Here is a 16,458-nt window from a genome sequence, read left to right as displayed (position 1 = left end):
CCTTCAAGATCTATTGTTTGTTGGAAGGCGATTTTAGGGAAGCTTAGCACCATGGATTTATTACGCGAAAAAGGTCTCATAATAGCTTCGCATTGCCCTCTATGCGAAAGGAGTGAGGAATCTATTGCTCATATTTTTCTTCATTGCCCGTTTTCTTCACAGGTTTGGCGTAGTATCGGGGTTTCTTTTGGGACCTCTGTTGATTGCACCTAGCAAATTTCAGCAGTCAAATTTTTCAATTATGGAATTCGGCCATTGTTAGTGGTTTTTGGACTCTTTGGAAGGTTAGAAATGATAGCGTCTTTAATGACGTTAAACCTTCTATTATTTTCACATTGAAGACTATTTGGAAGTGTGTGAAGGAGGCTAGCATTGAGATGAAGGGGTATATGCATAATATCATTCTTGATAAGAAAATCTTGGACAATTTCGGAGTCAAGGGCATTGCTCGGTTGGTTCTTACTGTTTTCTCTCTGAAATGGCAGCCCCCTCCTCAGTGGTGTGTTAAAGTTAACACCGACGGGGCAGCAGGCTTGACGGGAGCGGGCGCCGGTAGAATTTTTCGGACTTGCCGTGATTTTCCTTTAGCTTGTTTTGCGCATCCTTTGGGGCAACAACAAGCTTTTATGGCTGAGTTGAAAGCGATGACCATTGTTATCCTCAAAGCAGCTGAACGGAATTGGTTTTCTCTGTGCGTTGAGAGTAACTCAATCTATGCGATTAAGTTACTGAAATCGAGATCGAAAAATATTCATTGGAGCCTTCTTTCGGATTGATTGATTTGTCTTGACATTATTCGTACTCGTGCAGTTCGAATTTCTCATGTGTTTAGGGAGGGGAATGCAGTTGCAGATTGTCTTTCCAAGTTTGCTGTCACAGCTACCTCTGACTGTTGGTGGAACTCTTTTCCTTATTTTTGCTCTAATACCGTGTTTAGAGATGCAAATAGGACAGAGTATTTTCGCTTTGTTAAGTAGGCCTTTGCCTTGATTGTATTGTACTTTTCTTTTTTTTTTCTTTTTAATAAAGTTTTTTGGTTACTTGGTCGGGATTTAGTTGCTTGGTTGGTGCCAACCTAGTTGAGATTAACCTTCTTTCTTCCCTCATTGAAACTCAGTTTCACTAAAAAAAAATCTAAATCATTATAATAATTTTAATGCGACAATTGGATTAATTTTGGTTATTAGAACCGACTCAAATAACTATGTATTAAAGTCGGTTGTTGCAAACAACGGATCCTAATAACATCATTAGGGTCGATTGTTAGCCAACAACCGACTCTAATACCTAAGTATTGGAGTTGGTTGTTCTAACAATCGATTCCAATGACCACCTTTAGCATTGGTTAAAACCGACATTAAGTATTAGCTTGTCAACCATGTTAAACTTATGATGGTAAGTCAAATCCATCAACAACTATCCATGAATTATATGACTATAATTGGTGGATCATATCAAAGCCTATTGAGTCACTATCATTTTATCATTTTTTGAAATCACGGTTCATGAAGTTAAATTCATAACAAGGCTAGAGATTTTGTATGAAAGAATAAAACATTTTGTTAAACTAACATTTTATTATCCCGTCATTAATTTAAATATGTAATAACTTTGCTTTTCAATATAACAATAAATAGGTTAAAGTAAAAAAAAAAATCCTTGTACTTTCATGTATTGTCGAATTGGTACTTGAAAATTATTGTCCAAACGGTGACTGAACTTTTTCGTTTTGCTAAAGGAGATGATTAAGGTTTTTCGTTTTACTAAAAACAAGGATCTTAAAATTAAAAAGAGAGTTGACGACATGAAAATTGAAAAATTTAATGACATGATGATATTCTAAGCAATTTTAATTTTTTAATTTTTTTTATTTTGAGGTCATTTAGGTATTGTTTGGGAGGAGAGAGAAAATGAACGTTTTACAGAAAGAAAGCTCTAAAAATGATGATTTTGAAAAATATAAAATTTGGTTCCATAGTAAATGTGATACTAAACAACTTTAATTCTTGAAATTTTCCATTTTGAGCTTGTTAATAATCATTTTTTTATAGTATCAAGCTAAAAGATCTTTATTTTTAGCAAAACGAAAAAGTTCAGTCATCGTTTAGACTTTTTAAGTATCAGTTTGACAATATGTGAAAGGTGTCGCGCCCGGGCCCGCAGATCACGAACTGTTAATCTTCGATTATGTCTCCCGCTCTACTGGTTTGTTAACGATGATAGACAGTCCCTCCAAGGAGACTGGTTCAATGGGTTTTTGAGTCGCCACCAATCAGTTTGACGGTTTGATTGGACACCGATTTGATTCCAAATTGACCCTTTCGGGTAAGTTCAGATAAGGTAATGGTCTGCGATGATTCTAAGTTCGGTTTCCGGTTACGTGTAGGGAAGAGACGTAATCTCACCCTACCCCGCCCGATAAAATCGGTACTGTTATATTTCTGCATGCTTGTTTTATGTGTTCGTGTTCGGTATTGCTTTGGTTAATAATTACGTTCGTTTAGGCATTCCTTCGATATTCATGAAGTCTTCTAGATTTGTAGAGTTATAACATAACCCTACCCGATTGAGCTAAGGAGGTTGTAATGCGATAATGTTGCCTTCCTCGTCGCGCCTTGAATTCGTCAATCGTATACACAGTTATGACATAACCTTGTATAGGGGATTTGAAACTATAAACATTAGGTTTCGTATTTTGGAAGATCCTTTAGGTCTTCGAAAGCATGGTTATAGTATAATCATAGTGTTAGGTTTGAGTAGGGTAGAATGGGACGTTAGGGGTTACGTAACTATTAAACCTTTTCGTACGCTATATAGTAATGCATATGATTATAACATAACCTTATGCAGGGAGCTTAATATTTTTGCGGTATATTGACATTATCTCTGAACGATTCGTCGTTTTCTATATACCATACATATGGTTATGACATAACCTTATATAGCGGGTTTAATATATTTGGAGGATATTACTATTATTTTTATGTGATTTTATTATTTCATATTTACCATGCATATGATTATTACATAACCCTATGTGTTGGGTAATAGAAGATGTTACTATCAATGCACGTTTTTATCATTTCACATTTACCATGCATACGGTTATGACATAACCTTATGCATTGGGTAATAGGAGATGTTACTATTATTCGTGCACGTTTTATCGTTTTACATTTACCACACATATGATTATGACATAACCCTATGCATTGGGTAATAGAAGTAATTGGAGTTCGTGAGTGACATATATCGTTTTAGGAGTTCGAATCATGTCGTCGTTAATTTTAAGCTGACATTTGAGAAGCTAAAAGGATATTCGGGCTAAATTACAAACTTAAGTTAACGGGTCTACGGAAGGGATTTATTTATAAACTAATTTAAGCTATAAACATTTAAAATTAATTTAAATTAAAAGGGAAAGAAATAAATTCAAATAATTAATTAACTAACAACTAGTAAACTATATTAAGTTAAATGAAACTAGAATTAAACTTCATCAATTACAGCTAGGTAGTTAAAATGGATAAATGAAACTTATTATTGGATAAGAAAGAAGATGGGCTTTATTTTAAACAAGGATGGGTCTGCCTTGGGTTGGATTCGGATCAAAGCCCCTGACCCGGTTCAAAACTCCCCATTTTAGAATTAGGGATCCCTGATCTCTCTCTCGACACTCCGCTTTCTTTCTTTCTCCTGCCTTTACCACTTTCTCACCGGCGGCTGGTTATGAGTCGGAGCAGCAGGGTCCCTCCTCGGAGTCGGCTGGCGATGGTTCCGTCCGAGGAACGACGGAGAGGAGAAGCTTGCCCCGATCGGTTTTATTTCTGAAGATGAGGGATGTTCCTCTAGATCGAACGGAGGGAGTGAACAGTGTCCGCCGCATCAGACCAGCGTCAGATTGATTCCGGCAGGATTTCTTATTCCGTTTCTTTATGGGTGAGTTTCTGCATTCCCTTTCTCTGTTGTAACTTTACTTACTTCGTTTGATTTCGTGCGAGGTCTAAATTAAGGTCTTTTTTGGTTCAGAGGTTTAATGCGGATTATAGGCATATCATATATTATTTTATTTTTTCTAATGATTCCTAGCCAAACTTGATCTACTGACTGTGATTTTGGGCATGTTTATACTTGTTTTTCTGGAATTGTATGTACATGGCTGTGGTTCCTTGGTTTTTGTGTTTTTTGGGTATTTCGATTGTCTTATGGATTGGAATGCATTTAACAGGGGAAAGGTATTGCTAAGGTTGAGGTTGTGGTTGAGGGATCCTTACCATTTTTTAGGTCCTAACCTTCTCAATAGGCATATTCAGCAGGTTTTCATTTTAGGATTGGTGACTTTACTTGGTGTTCTTACTAGCTGGGATTCTAAACGATGCCAGTATATAAGACTACATTTTTTCAATCCTAGGATGATTTAAACTCCGAGCAAATAAATAAATGGGAGCTAGTAAAGATTTAAATCAAATATTGTACAGATGACAAAGCCTTTAGACAGGAAACATGATAAATAGGCTAAACATTCAAAATGTACTGCAACTTAAAAATGAAAATGAAACTGCAAAAGCGGAATTGTATTACATTGCCAACCTTACAAAGCGGTACCAACTTCGAGTTTGGAACTCCTTAACAGGAGTATTGCTTTCCAATTACAAATAGAACAGACCAGATCACCTAAAGCTAGAACTCTCTCTACTACAATTTTAATTGATTTTGCCTCTCTTTTTTGCTTTTTCTGCTTCTTCCTTTTTATGTTTCTGCTCTTTTCTTTTGCTGTGTTTTTCGTTTTCCGTTCTAATATTCTTGCCCCTCTTTTCTTTTGCTCTAATGTTTTTCTTCTCCTTTCTCTTGCTTCTCCCCCCTTTTTCCAGGTCCAGTTTCATCCATTTATAGCTGCCCAGGGTATCCTGTGATTGAGAAAGGTTGTCTTGTGTTTATCTCTTTGTGATGAACTGTCTTGTCTTCTGCATTGTGCAGTGGCTGTGTAGTGGATGTGTTCTACTGCATTAGACAGTGGCTGGTTTCAAGGTGCAGTGCACTTGTCTTTCTTGACAATTGCCTCTTTTCAAGATGCAAGGCTGGTTTCAAGGTGCAGTGCCTTTGTCCCTTGTGACAATGCCCATTTTCAAGAGTTGTGAATTTGTCATTTTCTCATTTTGAATTCCTGAATCAAAGCTGAAGTTGACCTTGTTGAATGTATTTCCCTGCTTGTTTTTGTAATAGCTGGATTTGGATAGAGAAATCTGTAACATGAAGATACAAATTAGCATTTGTCAATGTAAATTTTTATTTTCTTAATAAGAGCACTTCATTTTATTTTTGTTCCATCATTTTTCAATAGTTCAATTTATTAATTCATTTTTATGAGCTAATTTTGGAAATTATATCCTAAATATGACTTGCAAACCAAAATTATCTTAAAAAGTAATTATGGATAACTTTAAGAATTAATTTTGTCATAGCTTCATATTTAGAATATAAGGATTTCCAATATACTGAATTAAAATTGGAAAATTATTCTAACCAATTAGATACAAGTTGAATTTAACTAATGAATTTGAAATATAACCATTTCAAAAATCATATTTAGGATACAACAAATTATATTTCAAATATAATTTATGACCTAAAAAATATTTCTATTCCAATAAATCACATCTCTAATATAATTTAGTAATTATACCGAGATATAAAAAATTGGTATAAAATATAATTTTCTTAATAAATTATACTTGTAATAGAAAGTTTGCATTTCTAATATAATTCACGAATTTGTTAGAATTCCAAATATAATCAGTTAAGGTTCAAAAAATGTCCCGGACAAAAATGGGTATCTACAAAAGGACAATTTTTTTTTTTGATTTTACCCTATTAAATATATATTGTTTTGGCTTCACGTATCTAAGATTAAAAAAAATTAAATGCTCCCGAAGTGAAGGGATGGTTTTATCCTTAGTGTATGTTAAAGATTATGTTAAGATTTATATTAGATTAAATATATATATATATTAAAACTAGATTTAGGCCCGTGTAATGCACGGATTACGTGATTTTTCCTTATAATTTTGAAATTAATTTATTATTTTTCAATAATTTCGTTTAGTCTATTATTATAAAAAATTCGAAAATACTAATTTGATCATTATTTAATAGTTATATCGGACTTTCCAAATATTAATTATGTTTAAAACATATAATGTGTTATTAATACAATTATAAAAAAACTTGTAAGATATTAACAATTATACCTGAACTTTATCATGCTTACATTTTGATACTTGAAACTTATTTTTATACTTAAAAAATTATTATATTCTACTCAACCGCATAATGTTTTGGTTTCAACGCATTACTTTATGCGTTAGTACAGAATATCTAATATTAGATAATATATGCTTTCATATCTAATTTGCATTGCACAGGATATACAAATCGTATGTTTTGCTGGAAAAAAAATATAATTACATTTTGACATTACACTCATTTGGATTCCTAAACTAAAGCTTTAAAGTCAATTAGGACCTTAAACTATCAAAATCATCAATCAAGTACATGAACTAAGCAAAAATCAACAATTGAGTCTCCATCATATCCTAAACTAAAAAACTATGACTATTTGATATAGACTATAATAATCTCCTTGTTGGTTCAAAATGTATTTGGATTCTAAAACCTTTCAACCGAATGAATTTCGATGAGGTTTTAATTGATGATTTTTGTTTAGAATAGAGACTCAATTGATAATTTTTTCTTAGTTTAAAAATTTGATTGATGATTTCGATAGTTTAAGGTCCTAATTGACTTTAAAGCCTTGGTTTGAAGAGACAAATAGATATTATGGCTTAAATTTTAGTGGTCAGTAAATAAAAAAAGTTGCTTCTTATTTGAATCCTATTGTAAAGTATATTTAATTAATATAATATAATTAAACACATCACTGTGTTTTATATACTACATTTTGAATGCAATTATATACAGTAAAACCTCTGTAAATTAATACTCGATAAATTAATAAACTCTTTAAAATAATAATTTCTTCTGGTCCCGACTTGGGTCAGTTCAACAAATGACCAATTTTAATAAATTAATAATATAATAATTTTCCAGAACAACCCTTTATAAATACATTGTATTATTACCTCTATAAATTAATAATTTCTTAAATACATATGCGAAATATATATAGATATACATACTTATGATAATTTAGCAAAATACGAATCTATAGTATTTTGTTTTTTCTTGAAATTTAAATCTAGTTGAATTTCATCTCTAACCATTCTCAATACATTCAAAAGTTCTGGTGTATCCTTATCAAATTGTAACAAAAAATTGTAAAGAGTGGATGATGCTATAATTACTTCATTTTCTTTGACTGGTTTCAAAAGTACCGAATTATCCCCAGCTTCATCCTCATTTTTGGTATGATTTGAAACAACACATCCATATAAATTTATATAGTAATTCATTAACTATGATACATTGAATATTTTTAACATAAATACAATGAACTTTCAAGTTCAATTAATTTATATAATGCACATTTAATTTTATTTGTTCATTGATTTTAGACAAAAACTTTATTTAAATTAGTAATTTAAAATTTATTTTTAAAAAATTTAAAATCACTCTATAAATTAATAATTATTAATTTATTGATTAATTAATAACTCTATAAATTAATAAAATTCCATGGTCCCAACATTATTAATTTATAGAGGTTTTACTGTATGTCGTTGTGATAAATAGTCATACATTTTAAAACGATAATTCCCTAATTTTTATTTATTATCATAATAAAATAAATTATTAAAAGTTGTTATCTCAATACAAATTCAAATTATTAAAAGTAGATCGACTTCTCCAATATTCCTTTAACTTATTATAAATATTGAAAATAATATCTTGAGAGGTTTTCATATCACCTGCTAAATTAAAAATTGAAGCCTATAAAATAATACATGATCATAATTTAGTTCCAGTGCATTCTTTTTGAGGATCGGCAAGGCTGAACATCTAGAAGAATGATACCTATCTAATTTAGTTCTTAGTTTTGTGTTTAGTTTCTTTTCTTTCTCTTTGTTTGTTTGTTTCTTGGGCGTTTAGCCTTCCTCCTCCCCCCCCCACCCCCCAACCAAAAAAAATATACATGATCATAATTTTTATAAGAGTCTTTTACATAAAAACACATGAATAGTAATTATATTTATACTTTGATTAATATGGACAATTTAATTAATAATATATCAAAAATATTAAATTTATTTGAAAAATGTCACAATTACATAATTATGAATTTCCTACCTTTTGGGATTGATAACGTGATTTGTTTTAAAAAAATGACAGTTTTTTTAATTTGATAAAATTCAAATTATTTTTTGATAAAGTTATAGATATTTTTTTTTGAACCAGAAAGAGAAGATCAAATAAATGATAGATTTGCATCCATAACAATAGTGTTCACAAGCCATTCCGGCACCACAGTTGAAAAGAAATCGCTAGCATTGGAACAGGCAAGCCTAGCTACCAAATGAGCTGCACTGTTCGCTAAGCGAGGAATAAAAACTAATTTAAAAGTCGGATTGTATCTTAGAACTACTCGATAGTCCTCTAGTATCATTCCGAATTCAGAGATATCCTGTTTTCCAGAGTGAATAGCATCTACCACTAGTTTAGCATCAGATTCAAATTCAACAGCTGTAAATCCCATATTAGATAGCCATATCAAACTCGTACGAATAGCAAGAGCTTCTATAACACTTGGCTCTTTGATACCTGGGATAAAGCTGCTACTGCACAATAAAAAGGCTCCTCTTTCGTCTCTGATAACCGCTCCCATACCACTGCTTCTCAATTCTTTAAAGATTGCCCCGTCGATGTTGCATTTGACATAGCCTGGGCTAGGTGTGCTCCATTTCTGAATCGTCGCGTGCTGTCTCAAGCCAAAATTATGCGCAATCTCAGGATTGTTGCGCGCAGTGCTGTGATACTGCTGTCCCTCCGAGCTGTCTGCTGATGGCGCCCTGGTGACAGCGGCTACTGCCATGGCTGATTGAAGATCGCTCAACTCCATCCTCCTGTTGCCTAAGGGTGACGCCTTCTTTTGACAAGCTCTCCAGTCCTGAGTGTTGGTCCCTTATAACGTAACAAGTTAGTTCCAAAGGGGGGTGGTAGGAACTATTTATAATTTAAGTACGTTAAGGCTGAATTCTTTTTCTTTGAAAAAGGATTATACAGCGCGCTGAGTAAATAAGACACTAGCTTAGTCAACTGGTGACTAAGTCAGCTTCTTTCGTTGAGTCAGGAGATAACACTTTGAGTCTATTCCTGAACTCAGATACTCAATACACACAACTCAGCGTGACCTCTTTACTTGGTCAGTTTTGTTTAAGCAAGCAATATATATATTAAGGAGTTTAAGGTTAGAAAGATGTTACTCAGCAGATTTATCCAGGTTCGGCCTCTAAGCCTACGTCCTGTCCCCGGAATACGTTCCGAGCTTTCGAATTCTCTACTGAGCTCTTTAACGGTAGAGCATCAAACCTTTTACAACTTAGAAGCTGAGTATAACAAGAGTACCTTCCTCTATACCTCTACTCACTCCTAATCTCACGCTGAGTACTATAACCGATTACTCAGCCTCTCCTTTCTAATCTCTAGAAATGATAAGGATTTGTCCTAAACAACAATTGCTAAGACACTTTAGATGATTGAATAATCACTCTAGACTTTTACACGAAAGATATAGAATTTGGTGTAAGTATTTGCTTTGCTTTTTTTTCGCAGAATTTTGAGTAGAATTTTGGTCAGCGTAATGTCTTGATAAAGTTCTATTCTAATGAAGCATTGAAAGGCCCTATTTATAGAGACGTCTGAGACATCAGTCATTTCGAATTTCGAAATAACCGTTGGAGGGAAACGGCTTCCTGTCGTTGTCACTCTGTCTTGCTCAGAGCTCTCGGCCAATCAGATTTGAGTATCTTCTGTCCTTGGTCAGTGTTGAGCAGCTTTTAGTCAGCTCGGCAGAATGTCTCTCCATTTATGGTAAGGTCAACTAGACAGCGTTCTGTGTCTTCTGAACTTTACCCAAAGTGGAAACACTTTATCTGGAAGTTGTTCTTGTGCAGCTGCTATCTTGTACTCTTTGTCGATTCAACTCAGCAGCTTCGTTACGAAGTTGTTCATCGAAGGTCTTCTCGATCCTTCTTCCACTGAGCTGCGTTTTGTACATACCGACAGCGTTTTGCATACGCGGGCCGAGTTGTCTTGATCTGTTTGACTTGGGCTTTGACTTCCGTATTTGGGCTTTAAGCCTTTTAGTCTTTATGTCTTATAAACAATTTAACTCAACATTGAACAAACACATTAGTTAAATAAATCAAAGCATTTAAACTTAGTGTGTTTAGAATATATTTAATTTTACTTAAATAATTTTGTCAAATCAAAATCATGTGGAAAGGTGTTTCAACAAACTCCCCCATTTTGATGTTGGCAAAACTATTCAGCGAGGAACTCAGTGTTGAGCTCCCCCATGATAGTTGACCTATTATTACTTAGCAAACTCCCCCGTCAGGGTTGAGCTGCTGACTTAGTTTTACTCCAAACATTTTAAGGTTTAATTGAGTAAGTCTAAGGTCAGTTTTCAGATATAGGTCAGCTCATGGAACATATTCTATTTTACTCAGTATTAAGCGGAAGGTGTAACATAGAGAGCACTGAGTAATCATTTTGTTCAATGGATCTTATGAGACAGTGCTTTATAAACATACAAGACAGTGTCAAACATATTATCAACATTGGATACAATCAACAAGTATTATAAGCATTAAACATAGTTGATGTATTTGAAGATACATAATAGCATAATACTCAGCATCGTATGAAATAACTCAAGTTTGGATAAAAGATGCAAGTATTGTATTGAAGTAAAGTGGTCAGCATACATAGCAAAAGATGAGCATAAGTGAACATAGAGACTACAGACTAAGTAACAAACTAAGCCTAGCCTATTTCTACTTCTTCTTCTTTTGCTTAGACTGACTACTTTTAGGAGCCTCCTGCTGAGTTCTAGCTTGTTCTTTCTCCCCCGTTTTGTCAGCATCGGGAGGAGGAGGAATTCTAAAAGAGTCGGTTAAGACCGCGGCAGTCAGTACGGCGGATAGCTCCTTAAGTTTGTCGGCACTTTCATTGATGCCGTCGAAGACAACAACGCTTTCATCCAAGACCTCTTTAGGTATACCGAGTTCAGCGGCACTGAGCAGACTCAGTATGTAGGCTTGAGACTTACCTACCCAAGTAATTGTATCTGACAGTGCAGCAAAAACTTGGTGAAAGGTCTTCAGCAAGGCTGAGTCATAATATTGACGCTGGATATTGTTATGACGAACATGGGTGAAGATTCTTTGGGAATTGACCAATATTTCATTTTGCTTCATTTGGTCAGTGTCTATCTCTTGCTTATTCAGGTTCAGCAAACGAATTGCTTCGCTAATTTGCTCCACCGAGCATTGAGAGTAGGAAGCCAGCTGATGGTTGGTCTTGGTTTGCTCAGTGTGAAGCTGGGCAAAGAGCATCTTAACTTCATCTGAAGTTGCATAGTGAGTGTTCGCAGCTGACAAGGTCTGGAATTGGCCTTGAAGAGTGTTAAGATGTTGAACCGTTGTCAGTTGAAGCTCAGCCAGCTTCGATATTGAGTCCTGCTTGGGCTGATGTGATTGAATTGAGATCATATCACTTAGCAGACCCTTCAGTCCCTTAACTTCATTTAGAAGCAGAGTAACTTGGGACAGCTGAGCTGATGTAGTGCTAGTAGACCCAGCAGTAGGTTCAGCATGTTGATGAAGATCCTTGATTAATGACTGCACCGAGTTGATTAGTTGTCTACCAGACTCGGTGGCATGCAGATAGCTGAGAGATCCTTCATCATGTTGCCTAGTTTCCTCAGTGTGACCAGTTGATGGAGGAGGCAAATTTTTCTTAATGATGATATGGTCAGTGACTGGAAGAGGGTTGTCAATCTGCACTTGGTTTTCTGGAAGAGAGGATTGATCGGCAGTAGTGATGGTCGGTGAAGAAATAATTCGAATGGAGTCAGTGCTGACTGGGGCAGGAATGTTCTGAGTCAGCACAATGCTTGGAGCAACAGCATTGACGAGAACTTGCTCGGTTTGGCTAGTAGAGTTGGCGGAAGCATTCAAGTCGGCTTGTTCCTTTTGTGAAGAAACAGAGGCTTGCTTTTCAACAGAAGCTTGTTGAGAAGAGGGGGTTTGCTTATTGAAAAACTTCAGCTTAAGAGAAGAAGGATCTTTAGTCGGCTTTTGAACAGGAAGGTCAATGACAGTTTTCTGACTTGCCTTTACTAATCTTCTTCTGCGAGGAGGAGGAGTGTCAGCTTGGATAGACTCTCCTGAGTGAGAAGGAGAAGTTTCTTCTTGATCAACATTGAGCTGGTCAGCTTGTTCTTGTTCCTTATCTACAGCCAACTCAGTATTAGTTGGCTCAGCAGCTTCCTCTTCACTAGCTGTCTCCTCAGCGTCATCCTGACCGCTTTCTTCTTCTTCTTCTGCTTCCTCATCATCCTGATCTTCGTTATCTAATTCTTCTTCCACCCGAGTGATGAAGTGATCATCCAGTTGTACATCATCTTCTTGATGCTCAGTTTCAGTTCCCTGACACTGTGTGAAGTGAGAGTCACTGGGATTGATGAAGTCAGTGGGGATGGCATCAATAGGGGCCAGTTCTGAAGACTTCTTCTTCAGAGGTTGCTCATCAGCATCTGTTCTTTCCTCTGTATCAGGCTCATCTTGCCTGCTTCTCTTTTGAGCTGACTTAGGTCTCTCCTGACCTTTTTGAGCAGCTGACTTCAGCTTCTTGGCCTGAGACTCAGCGTTCTTTGAAGGAGTCCCAACAGCTTTCCTTTTTCGAGCAGCTGGAGCCTTTGTCCTTTTGCCCTTCTTTGGGATAGTTGTCTCCTCATCAGCCTCATCAGCATTTTTGCCTTTCTTAATCGGTTGGTCATATTTTAAGGCACGCAGCGCAGCAGCTGTGATCTCAGAGCCTTGGGCCTCAGTTTCCTCGAATAGGTCAATCTGATGGTCTTTGAGGATTCTGGTTATGAGTGAGCCCAGCCTAAGAGTTCCAGTGCTCCTTTGGAAGCCAGCAATTAAGAAAACTGGCATATTGATGGGTTTGAAGGTCAGCATATGCCATATGAAGCATTGCTCGAAATTTATCGCTGAGCTGGTGCAATTAATCTTGGGGCAGATGTAATTGGTCAGCAGATAGTGTGCCATCTTTTGGTGCTGGCCCATTGATGAACTTGAGATTTCTCCAGAATGGCCAGGGGGTTTGCAGAAGGTGGCTACATACCCAGTTCCTTCATGATCACCAGTTCTCCTCATCTTGGTTCCCTCATTCTTCAGTTTTAGCAAGTTGGCAAGGTAGGTAGGGTTGATAAAGATGGTCTTCTCTTTTACCACAGTTACTAGGTAGTCCTGGTTATCGTCAGCAACCCGCAAGTTATGGTAGAATTCCCTTACAAGGTCAGGGTAAGTGGGATCTCTAATGGAGAACATTTCGGTCCAGCCATTCTTCGATATCCATTCACAGAATGGTTGCTCGGTTGTTACAAAAGCCTCAGAGAACCATCTTGAGAAGTCTATCTTGCATTCTCTTACGTCTGCGAAAACCTTAGTGTAGATTCTGACTTTGGTCGGTTTTCCCTTAGAGGAGGTGGCTTGGCCGGTTTTGCCTTTGCTCGGTGTAGTGGCCTTAGTCGTTTCAGGCGAAGTAGTTTGCCTGGATGGTTCATCGGAACTGGTCTTAGGGTGACCGGCACCGGAGATGTTCACGGAAACCTTAGTCATAGTTTCAGAGAGAGATTAGGAAGTTTTGAGAGTTTTTAGGGAGAGAATGCTTATGCCAGAGAATTTGGTAAGTGTAAAGAGATAACAATGGGGATTTGCCCATTATTTATAGCGGTGAAAAGTGGATCTTATCGAATCTATGTGTCAGTTTTGCCTTGGGATTGTCAACCGACAATGATCCTGGCTTTTATGACACATTCGGCGCATACGTCATCCAAGGTGGCTATTCGCGTGCTCTAGCATTAAATGCAACGGATCTTATACTCAGCGTTTAGAATACTAAGCGTTTTATATTCTGAGTGGTCAGTTTTATACAAACGGATGATTTCTCAGTTTGAGATAACTACTCGGTGCCAATGTTTGCTTAGTATGTGATATTCATTCATTTAGCATTAAACACTCAGCATACATCTATTCACTCAGCAAATAATAGATCATTCATCATGTTAATTCACTCAGGATGAATCTATATTAAGAGCTGGAATTTACTGAAGAGGATTAAACATACCAATGGCTTCTCTCAGTATGCTGAACTGCTCACGAGCCAGTGGCTTTGTGAAGATATCCGCAAGCTGCTCATCCGTTGGGACGTAGGTCAGCTTTATCTCACCCTTGAGTACATGGTCTCTAATGAAGTGATGTCTTATGCTGACATGCTTCATCCTGCTGTGTTGAATTGGGTTCTTGGATAGATCAATTGCACTTTTGTTGTCACATTTGACCTCAATTGTCTTTGTTTGAACACCATAGTCTTCAAGCTGTTGCTTAATCCATAGGACTTGAGCAACACAGTGTCCAGCAGCAATGTACTCAGCTTCAGTGGTAGACAAGGCTACTGACGCCTGCTTCTTGCTGAACCAAGATACAAGACAGCTTTCTAAGAAATGACATCCTCCAGAGGTGCTTTTCCGTTCTAGCTTGTCTCGTCCATAGTCAGCGTCAGTGTATCCAACGAGTGTAAAACCATGAGTGTTGGGATACCATAAACCTGCGTTCACTGAGCTTTGCAAATATCTAAGGATTCTTTTTACAGCTATGTAATGAGATTCCTTAGGGTTAGATTGATATCTAGCACAGTAGCATACTGAGAACTGAATGTCCGTTCAACTTGCTGTTAAGTAAAGTAGAGAGCCTATCATACCTCGATACAATTTGCTGTCTACCGACTTACCATTCTCGTCAGCGCAGAGGACAGTGTCAGTGCCCATAGGAGTGGATATTGGCTTGCAATTTTCAAGATCATATTTCTTCAATATCTCCTTGGCATATTTAGCTTGACTGATGAAGATGCCATTTTTCCCTTGTTTGATTTGAAGTCAAAGGAAGAAGTAGAGTTCTCCCATCATAGACATTTCAAACTCAGTCTGCATTTGCTTGCTAAATTCCTTGCACATTGACTCATTAGTAGCACCGAAAATAATATCATCAACATATATTTGAGCCAGCAGGGTATCTTTACCCTTTCTCTTAATGAATAAGGTTGTATCAGCTTTGCCCCTGACATAGTTTCTAGTCAGCAGGAAACTGGTCAGCCTCTCATACCAAGCACGTGGTGCTTGCTTGAGGCCGTACAGAGCCTTTTTGAGTTTATAAACGTGGTTTGGGAATTTAGGATCCTCAAACCCTGGAGGTTGATTAACATAAACTTCCTCGTTTATAACTCCATTAAGGAATGCACTCTTAACATCCATTTGAAACAGTTTAAAATTCATATAACTTGCATAAGCGCATAAAATTCTAATAGCCTCTAGCCTTGCCACTGGGGCAAAGGTCTCACCGTAGTCAATACCTTCTTGCTGACTGTAGCCCTGAGCTACAAGCCTTGCTTTGTTCTTGACTACATTTCCTTGCTCATCCAGCTTATTGCGGAAGACCCATCTTGTTCCAATGGTCTTCTGACTTCTTGGATGTGGTACTAATTCCCATACATCGTTTCTTCTGAATTGGTCAAGTTCCTCTTGCATTGCGCTCATCCAGAATTCATCTTCCTCAGCATCATCGAAGTTCTTTGGTTCCTGAACTGAGATGAAGGCTACGTTGCTGAGGTATCTCCTGAGTTGATTTCTTGTCATCAGGGTATTCTCAGCGGCATCAAGAATAGCACTCTCTGAGTGTCCTCTTGGTATCTTTATCTCCTTTGGTAGATTGATGTCTTGTGCTGTCTGTGTTTCAACAATGTCTGTAGGTGTAGACTGGTCAGTGAAAACAATTTGAGGTTCACTTTTACCTTTGGTCAGCCCTTGAGGGAATGACTCAGCGGCTGTATCTTGATCAGCGGGTACTGAGTGTGGATCATCCTCGGTCAGCGGCAGATATCTTCCTGCAGGGTTAGTTTCATCGAACTCAACATGTACTGACTCTTCTAAAACTTGAGTTCGTTTATTGAAAACTCTGTATGCTTTGCTGTTTGTTGAGTAGCCCAAAAAGATAGCTTCATCAGCTTTTGAGTCAAACTTAGCTAGGCTATCTTTGGTGTTTAAAATAAAACATTTACAGCCAAAGGCACAAAAGTATCCAATGTTGGACTTTCGTCCTTTCCAAAGTTCGTAGGGGGTTTTCTTTAGTATAGGTCTAACAAGAGCCCTATTAAGAA

The 16,458-nt window shown here is 36.7% G+C and overlaps 1 long non-coding RNA gene across 1 annotated transcript; it reads left to right on the top strand.

Moving 5' to 3' along the window:
* The first annotated feature begins 3,514 nt into the window (after nt 1-3,514).
* On the top strand, nt 3,515-5,330 carry LOC136225763 (uncharacterized). Its single transcript, XR_010687292.1, has 2 exons — nt 3,515-3,939; nt 4,872-5,330. It is a non-coding gene; the product is annotated as an uncharacterized lncRNA (long non-coding RNA).
* The last annotated feature ends 11,128 nt before the right edge of the window (nt 5,331-16,458 follow it).

Source organism: Euphorbia lathyris, chromosome 4, assembly GCF_963576675.1.
Source record: "Euphorbia lathyris chromosome 4, ddEupLath1.1, whole genome shotgun sequence".
NCBI lineage: Eukaryota > Viridiplantae > Streptophyta > Magnoliopsida > Malpighiales > Euphorbiaceae > Euphorbia > Euphorbia lathyris.
Note: the sequence above shows the minus strand (reverse complement) of the source record. Positions and strands in the feature narration are given on the sequence as shown.